Source organism: Budorcas taxicolor, chromosome 1, assembly GCF_023091745.1.
Source record: "Budorcas taxicolor isolate Tak-1 chromosome 1, Takin1.1, whole genome shotgun sequence".
Lineage (NCBI taxonomy): Eukaryota > Metazoa > Chordata > Mammalia > Artiodactyla > Bovidae > Budorcas > Budorcas taxicolor.
The window spans coordinates 54,790,072-54,799,021 of record NC_068910.1 but is presented as its reverse complement, the minus strand read 5'-3'; the positions used below and the strand labels follow the sequence as shown (position 1 = coordinate 54,799,021).

Below are 8,950 nucleotides of genomic sequence, written 5' to 3'. Positions count from 1 at the left end.
CGGAATGTTCATTTCTTTGGCTATAAAGAGGGATTAGATGGGAAAGTCAGGTGATGTGTAGGCATCTAAACTAACAAAAGAGTGGGTGGGGTGGGCAGCGCTAACGTCATCCTCCCAAGGATGGGCACAGGGGGCTGTTAGCCCAAGCTGACTGTGTACAACTGTTAGCTGGAGCATGGAGCAGCCATCCTGGATGTTTGGGCTGTTGTGGGGTTCAGTCACCCCCACCACGCAGGTACAGCAGCGCTTTCTGGTAGTCGCCCTTGGTGTCTTGCTGAATGTAGTATTTCAGGGACTTGCCGAACTTTACTTGAAATCAGATCTTATTTTCAACATGTCCATGTCACTGCGGGGGATTCTAATCAGGACCTTACCATGAGTACCCTAGCCATTCATGGAGACATACCGTCTGTCAGCAAAACACAGGGGCTTGTTCTGAATACACTGGACCAGGTTCAGGAAAACATTTTCCAGGTCACCTTTGACCTCCTTCTTGATGCTCTCCAGCATGTCACAAGGGCTGTAGTTCTGGCACCTTTCGAATACTTTCAGGAAGTGACACCCGCTCCACTCAATCATGATGCTGGTACACGTGGGAACATTAGTTTCTTCCCTCTTCACACCAGCATCATAGAGAGAGCGGGAGTCCTGGTCGGTCAGTTCATCATCAGCAACAGAGCCATTCTCTGCCCTTCAGCCCTTTGTGAGGGCAACCATCAGCCTGTGGAAGCCACCAGATGTGTTGGAAACGATGTCCCTCTCCAGACCGGTCTTGTAGACTTCTGCGTAGACTCTGTTGGTTTCCTGCAGCTCCTGGTTGGTCCTTGAGCAGACAATCTCAGTGAGAGAGTCCTCATCAACCCCTAGTCCCTTCATGGACACTTTCAGCTCAGGAGCACCATATAGAGCAGGTGTTTTCAATAGGCCCAAAATCACTGCCTCCAGGTGGCAGAGACAAGGCTGACTTCAGTGCTGATGCAAGTTCCTTCTTGGCCCTTCGCTGGTAGGTGAAGGTGATATCCTGTCTCTGTTCATTGCTGCGGTTGGTCAGGATGTTGACAACGGTGACCTCATCCACACCTTTGGTCTTGATGGCTGTCTCAATGTTCAGAGCATCCCACTCAGCATGAAAGTTGGTGTACGCTTTGACTAACCCATGTGCACTCAGAGGTGTGAAGTGATCACCCCACAAGGTGAGCTTGCACAGAATTTCAAGAACTGTACACATTTTGAAAGAAACTGGGCTGGGGGCAATGCCCTCGGGGTCCCCAGATGCAGAGTGTGCTCTCTAGATTTAACGTTCCATGAAGCATAATTGGAGAAGGTTAACCCAGCTCACTCCCTATTGCTGTTTAATAAGTATTTTATTCATGTCTGTGAGCAAAGAATTAAGGTAAAATATCGTGCAGTGTAAAAAAGCACAGTTATATGAAAGAACCTTACTCCAGGATTTACAATCTCCAAACAAAACTAGATCCTGAAAAAAATAAAAATAAAAACTAGATCCTGTTTGGATAGAAAGTCATTTATTCTGCCTCTCTCACCAGAACTAATGATCCTATACTTTTATATGGTCCCAATGACTTTCTATCTACCTAAAAAAGGATGCATCCACGCATGTGCACCATTTATTAAGAGAAAAACGTATGGGACATAGAGAAAATCCACAGGTTACTTTGATCAGTCATGAATTCACCCACTCACTCACTGAAATACACACACGTGCACACACGCGCGCGCGCACACACACACACACACACACACACACACTGGGTTGGCCAAAAAGTTCATTCACCTTTTTCTATAAGATAATATGGAAAATCCCAAATGAACTTTCTGTCCAATCCTATATATATTATAGATATATGTAGGTATATATACACAGACACCCATTTGTATATATGTGTATATGGACTTGTTATGTATCAAATAACAGGTCCTGGAGATAAAATTTTTAATTTAATGTTCTAATTAATTTTAAATTAAATGTTGTAGGTCCTGGAAATAAAATTTTTGATCAAATAGATTACTTCCTTGCCCTCCTGGAGTTTTACCTCCTAGTGGACAAGTGAGATAATCCATGGATAAATAAGGAAATATACAGTATGCTAGTATAAGTGCACTGGAGAAAAACCCATCAGGATGAGAGGCTCAGAGCGTGACAGAGTAGTAGGGGGAGGGTGTTATTTTAGGTAAAGGAGTTGGGAAGGCTTCATTGATAAGGTGATATTTGGACAGAGACCTGAAAGTAGCAAAGGACAGATCTTGCAGAGGGTGGGAAGGGCTTGACTGGTGAGTTTGAGTAACGATAAGTAGAATGTGGCCACTGTGGAGCCAGCGGCGAAGAGAGTGATAAAGCTGCAAGAGGAGTGGGTGGGTCTGCAGCAATACAATGGACCTAGAGAAGACCACACTGAGTAAAGTCAGACAGAGAAAGACAAATATCATATGCTATCACTTATATGTAGACTCTAAAAAAAAAAAAAGACACAAATGAACAGAAAGAGATTCACAGACTTGGAAAACAAACTTATGGTTACCACAGGGAAAAGGAGGGCTTCCCTGATGGCTCAGGTGGTAAAGAGTCTGCCTGCAATGCAAGAGACCCGGGTTTGATCTCTGGGTCAGGTAGGTCCCCTGTAGAAGGGAATGGTTACACATTCCAGAATCCCATGGACAGAAGAGCCTAGTGGTCTATAGTCCTTGGGTCTCAAAGAGTCGGACATGAATGAGTGATTAACACACAAAGGGAAAAGGTGGGGGGAATAAATTAGGAACTTGGGATTAACATATGCACACTACTATATATAAAATAGGCAACCTACTGAACAGCACAGGGAACTATCCTCGATATCTTGTAATAATCTATAACGGAAAAAATCTGGAAAAAACTCACCTGAATCACTTTGCTATGTAACTGAAACTAACACAATATTGTAAATCAACTATACTCCACTAAAAATGAAGCAACATTTAAAAATCAAAAGGGAGGAAGGAGTTGAAGGCCTTATAGGTATTTGTCAAGACTGTGGCTTTTACTCTGGGGAACTGCCTCGGGATCTTGAGCAAAGATCAAGCTCCATTTTGATTTCAAAGGATCACATTCTCTGCTTGATTGAGATGAAATATGGTGGCCATGGAGGGCAGAGGTGGGAACAAGGGGCGCCATCTAGGTACAAAGGACCATGGTGCCTAGGACCTTAGAAGTAGCGATGGACGGAGCTCCAGGAGTGAAGTTCCTTACGGGAGAAGTAACACCTGTCGGATTGCTCGTCACTCAACAGACCCCTCAGGAGCCCGGCTGATGTGTGGAGCAAGGCTCTACGTCTTTCTGAGACTGGGGTGTCCAGCCACCATGGTTAATCTTGCTCAGTGAGTAAACTAGCTTGTTAGAAACCTGTCATCTTCTTCCTCTCCCAGAGATTCTTACAATCAAGATCTAAACTGAGATGTCTGGCAGATTACCATCGCTACAGGTGCCTGGCAACCAGGACTAGACTGACGGCCACTGATCTATGGGTTCCAGATTCTGCCCAGGGATGGAATGCGCTGAAAAGGGCATCCAAGTTCCTGAAATAGTCCAAAGCAGAGAGAAAACCATGCGGTCATTGTCTTGTTCTATCTGACTGGCCTTTGTCTCACAACAGACAAGGGGGCCAGCTCCCATCCCATCATGGGTTCACTCCGATAAAGGGTCACCCAAACCACTCCCACCAGAAGACGTGTAAGATCTAAAGGCAGAGACGAAGACACTAGTCATGAGAACAGAGGAGATGAAGGCAATCAAACAAATACTTAACCGTTCAGTGTTGGGAAGGAGGGAGCAGAGAGGAGCAGAGAGGGAGCAGAACAGAGGGCAGGAGGGAGTCAAGGCTGGAAACTAGGAGCCTTGGGCCAGATTGGCCCACAGCCTATGTTTTTTCTTGTAAATAGTGTTTTATTAGAAAACAGCCATACTGTAATCGTTTACATATTTTCTATGGCTGCTATCATGGTGTGATGACAGAATTGAGTAGTTATTATCCACAAAACCTTTTGGCTTCCTGGGTGGTGCCAAAGTGGTAAAGAACCCACCTGCCAATGCCAGAGACTCAAGAGACATGGGTTCGATCCCTGGGTCAGCAAGATCCCCTGAAGGAGCGCATGGCAACCCATTCCAATATCCATGCCTGGAGAATCCCAAGGACAGAGGAGCCTGGTAGGGTACAGTCTATAGGACTGCAAAGAGTCAGACATGACTGAAGTGACTTAGCATGCACATACGCACACAAAATTTTTAACATGTATTACTTGACCATTTGCCGAGAAAAACAAATTGTTCTCTTCTGGTCCAGTGGTTCCTAAGATGGGCTGGAGGACCTGGTCATCTTGTTCACCAGAGAGACTGGCTTGGTTCAAGGCACAGAACCATGGTGGGCCATGAGGCATGCTAAAGAAATAGCAACAACTTACAAAATTAGAGCCAACACCACTTTTATGATGAGGAGGTATGCCACCGCTGCAGCTTCTTGTCTCAGCTGGCGAGGTACAGAAGAGTGTTTCCCCCTCAGGGCATACCCTGCACGTGGGGAGTCAAGACATGGTGGGCATAGAGACGGGACAGGAGGAGGAGCAAGGCCCCGAAAGGAGAACGATTGATACATCAGGCCTTCAACGCTGTCTTCATCAGCTCCCCTGCTGTGGACCGTGAGACTGTGTCCCACCCCCGAAAAACTTCATGTTGAATTCGTGCTGAAGCCCTAACCCCCAGTGTGTTAGTATTTGGAGGTGGGGCCTAGGGAGGTAATTAGGTTAAATGAGATCATGAGGGTGGGGCCTCATGATGGGATTAGTGCCCTTATAAGAAGAGACACATCAAGCCCTCCCTCCCTCTCCCTCCCCTCCCCACTCTCCCTCCCTCTCTCCCTCCCTCCCTCTCTCCCTCCCTCCCTCTCCCTCCCACTCTCTTTCTCTCTCCCTCTCTCTCTCCCTCCCTCCCTCTCTCCCTCCCTCCCTCTCTCCCTCCCTCCCTCTCTCTCCCTCCCTCCCTCTCTCTCCCTCTCTCTCTCTGTTTCTGTATATCTCTCTCCCTCCCTCCCTCCTTCCTTTCCTCCTCTCTCTCACTCCTTCTCTTCCTCCCTCCCTCTCTCTGTCTCTGTCTGTCTCTTTCTCTCTCTCTCCACCTCCCTCTCTCCCTCCATCTCTCCCCTCAACCTTTCTCTTCCAAGTGGGGGCACAGTGAGAGGATGGCTATCAAACCCGAAAAGGGGCTCTCAAGGGAACCCAACCATGCTGGCACTCTGACCTTGGACTTCCAGCCTCCATAATAGTGAGAAAATAAATTCCTAGTCTATGATGTTTGTTATGGCAGCCACAATCAACAAAGACATTCACTAAACTGTTTGACCCAACACAGTGTGGCTTGGGGAGCAGCTGAACAGGCCTGACTGCAGAGGGAAGATCAGAGAAATATCCTATTCCTTCTTCCTTATGTGATAGGGACTCTCCTTCTCTAAGAAAACCACATTTTAATTTTATCTCTTCCAAGCACCCAACCAGAAGTCAAGCAGAAAAATGTACCTGGTACAAGATGCTGGCTCCATTTTTCCAAGAAACTGTTCCTCATTAATGGTCCATGGACATTGCCCAGTATCCCCCCAGGTTTTCCTGTGGTACTTCCATTTGCTGCTAATTATTTTCTGGAACCAGAGCTCATGGAAACAGGCTCCAGAACGCTTCTAAAATAGCCAAGGATTCTGGTTTCTTTCTTGCAACCTTAATTTATTGGAGAGTACCAGTGCCTGAAGAATTCCATGGACAGAGGAGCCTGGCAGGCTCCAGCCCAGGGGATCACAAAGAGCTGGACACAACTGAGTGACTAACACTTGTCACTTCCACTTCACTAGTGTTCAACAAAGTGATCATCTATGTGGGGTTGGGAGAATTTTGAAAGATTTGGGAATTTCAAAGACTTTGTGGGACAAAAGGTAAAATAAGCACAATGGTGTGCCTTCTCCTACCCACCCCTCATATCATATTGACTGAACCAAGGGAAGACAGTGAGTTAGGTTTTGTTCCCTTGACCTTCCATGGCATAAGCCTCAGAAATTCTCTGAAGGTGAGAAATGGTGAGAGGAACAGACATTTTGTTTTACAGGATTCTTCAAACCCTAGGTCTCCCTTGTAAAGCTCAGTAGCCACACAGCTCTTCTATCCTCTGTTGAGAGATGGAATTGAGTTTGCTTTGATGTCAAAATAATTTAAGGCCTTTCTCTAAAGCTGTTGAGTCAGGACCTGAGAATGCTGTTGGCCATGCTGGAATTGTTTCCTGATGCCTTGTGCTGTGTGCTGTGTGTGCTCAGGTGCTCAGTCGCGTCTGACTCTGCGACCCCATGGCCTGTAGCCTGCCAGGCTCCTCTGGCCATGGGGAGGCTCCAGGCAAGAACACTGGAGTGGGTCCCTTTCCTTCTCCAGGGGATCTTCCCAACCCAGGGATCGAACTCAGGTCTCCTGCATTGCAGGCAGATTCTTTACCATCTAAGCCACCAGGGAAACTCCTTGATGCCTTGCTGGGGGAGAAGGGGTACAAATAGCTTACACTTAAAAGGCAGAAGCAATTGTCTCTGGGGTCCTACCCTTTCTGCAGAATGACAGGAATCCATCCCTTTCTGCTCCTGGAGCCACAAGGCAACAAGACGGGCCCATCCTCCATGCAGCTCATTTTCCCTTCTTGAAGATCTGCGGCAGTTTTGCCTTTTTTCTTCAGCATTTCCTGTCCTTGACTGTTGATTTCTTCTACCTCCTGTTGTTTTGTTAAACCTGAAAGACCCTAGAGGGAGAGGAGTGAACACAGGCTCTGATTTCCCTGTGGGAAGGGGAAGTGTGGGGCTCCCCACGTTGCTTTTCTACAGAACTGGAAGTCAGTGCTGTTCTGAACTGTCTCTTCTTTTAAAGACTGGGGCACATTAAAACACACAGTTAAATTTAACTGGTCCGAGAGAGGCTAATGGAAAAATTGGAGACCATGAAAAGGTCAAGAGCAAGGGAGAAATACAAATGGTCAATAAACATGCTAATAAATGTTACATTTTACAATAATCAAAGTTGCTAATGCAACTCAAATGACAAGATTTCATTTTCTGCCCATCACATTAGCAAACAGTATTAAAAATATATATGTAATGGACTCTGACCTGTATGTTTTCACCTGTGAGGCTCTGAGGGAGGTACACAGACACCTCAGCACGCTCTCCTGAGTAGGTGCTCAGGTGGGGTTTGTGCCTCCTTGCAAGTCCTGCTTAGGTGGCCTTACTAGCGCCTCACTCTGGGATGCTGGAGTCACCGGCACCACTCCGCTGAAGCACTGACAGGACTTCTCGCTTGCACACTGTGTACCACCCCAGTGCAAGAAGGTTGCGTCCCTGGTGCACAGAGGTCGAAAGTAAAGTCTTTGGTAGATGAATGGATAAAAAAGAAGCTGTGGTACATTTACAAAATGGAATATTACTCAGCCATGTAAAGGAATGAGATGCTGCCATTTGTAGTTACAAGGATGCACCTAGAGATTATCATACTGAAGTAAGTGAAGTAAGTCAGATGGAGAAAGACAAACACCATATGACATCATTTATTTATGGAATCTAAAGTGATACAGATGAACTCATTTACAAAACAGAAAGAGATTCACAGACTTAGAAAACAAGCTTATGGTTATCAAAGGGGAAAGTGTAGGGGGAGATAAGTTAGGAGTTTGGGGTCAGCAGATACACACTAACTATAGATAAAATAGATAAATGGCAGGACCTACTCTGTAGCACAGGGAACTATATTCAAGATCTTGTAATAACCTAGAATGGAAAAGAATCTGAAAAAGAGTATATATATATGTATATATATATACACACATATATGCAAACACACATATGTGTGTGTGTGTGTGTGTGTGTGTGTATTGCATTGCTCTACACCCGAGCACTGGAAACTGATAGGGACAGAGTAAAGACACAAACTAGGTGATTAAATGGCTGATTTCACTAGGGAATTGTAAGTAGAAAAAAAAATATGGCAGAGCCCTCTAAGTTAAACTTCACTCAAAGCAAGTTTGCTTAACCACAAAACCAAGCGGGCTCACTTAGCAACAAAGCCATGCAGTGGAAGCATGAGGCAGGCCCCCGAGACAATGGTACGTCCTGCCCACTGATGTCAGAAAGCGGCTGATTCCTAGGACACGCTCCTCTATGCACGCTAAAGACAAAAATATAGGCGAAAGTGACATTGGACTAAAACCTGAGGTGCTTTACCATACTTCACTATACATTACTGCCCTTTGGGTTGTTCCATCGCACTGTGACAATCCCAACCTGACCACTTGACGTGGAGGAGGAGTTGATGATGGAAGCGTGACATCTACTCAAGAAGGAGGAAGAAGGTGTCTTCTTCCCCTCCTCATTTTCCCCTCGATTATAAAAGTGTAGCCCACTAAGTTCTTGGCAAGGTACTTCTTTGCCCACCTACTTGTAAGCCTCACAAGCATCCTATGCTAATAAATCACTCCTTATCTATCACTTTGCCTCTTGGTTGCTGAGACATAAACAACTGGATTCCCCCCGAGATACATTTCTGAGATTTCACAACTAACACAACACTGCAAATCTATTGTAGATCAATTTTTTAAAAGTCTCCAGGAAACCTCTTACACGTTCTAAGATCACACAACCAGTCTATAGCAGAGTGTGGATCTGAACCAACAAATGTTTGACTCCAGGTCAAGGTCTTGGCGCTCCACTGTTTAATGAAAGGGCTTTCAAGAGGTTTGGCCTTAAAATGAACCCCATCACCTCCCAAGGTATTCCTTTAGGTAACTGATCCACAATATGGGGCTAGGTGTATTTCTCCCCCCCACCCACCCCCATGAGCCACACCTCCCTGAGGTCGTGTTACCTGGGCCTAGAAGGACATACTGTGTGCTCTG

At 45.9% G+C, this 8,950-nt stretch overlaps 1 pseudogene; it reads right to left on the bottom strand.

Moving 5' to 3' along the window:
• Positions 1-214: 214 nt before the first annotated feature.
• Positions 215-1,231, bottom strand: LOC128054082 (annexin A2-like; annotated as a pseudogene).
• Positions 1,232-8,950: the final 7,719 nt, after the last annotated feature.